The sequence below is a fragment of the Odontomachus brunneus genome, unplaced genomic scaffold (assembly GCF_010583005.1).
Source record: "Odontomachus brunneus isolate Ranch 3 - 2012 unplaced genomic scaffold, Obru_v1 Obru_scaffold_141, whole genome shotgun sequence".
NCBI lineage: Eukaryota > Metazoa > Arthropoda > Insecta > Hymenoptera > Formicidae > Odontomachus > Odontomachus brunneus.
This window is the reverse complement of record NW_022639591.1, coordinates 145,467-145,926: the sequence shown is the minus strand read 5'-3', so window position 1 is coordinate 145,926 and position 460 is coordinate 145,467. Positions and strand designations below refer to the sequence as shown.

The 460-nt window shown below is 24.1% G+C and overlaps 1 protein-coding gene across 9 annotated transcripts in view; it reads right to left on the bottom strand.

Moving 5' to 3' along the window:
• LOC116850282 (pleckstrin homology domain-containing family G member 5) overlaps window positions 1–460 on the bottom strand; it is a 734,731-nt gene that overhangs the window by 733,288 nt on the left and 983 nt on the right. The gene's annotated exons all lie outside the window — the stretch shown is intronic.

The following is a 460-nucleotide window of genomic DNA, read 5'->3' as shown; positions in this document are numbered from 1 at the left end:
GAAGAAAATAACACAAAAAGATACATATTTGAAATGAAGAATATCATTAGGATTCTCTTATAGGAAACATATAAGAAATGTAAGAAATGGAATGAAAACTTTTATTAATAAGATAATACGGATTATAAGTGCTAATAATATTTATTAATTTAAAATGACTTTTACTAAGTTCCGATCAACTTAAACGTTGATTTAATTCAATTGTAAAACTAAAAGAACTTATCAATAGCTATTCGCTATACACAACAGTTATTTTTTCTTTTAAACCATTTTTTCCTAAATGATGAGGTGCATCACTTTAATACATTTATATATTTTTAATCTACTCTTCAATAGCTATAATTTTATAAAAAAATAATTTAAGATTTTGAATGCCCCAAAATGGGGCTAGAAGTTTATGAAAATTTAGGTGCTTTTTTTGTTGTATTATTTCTACACACAAACACACGTACAAACACAG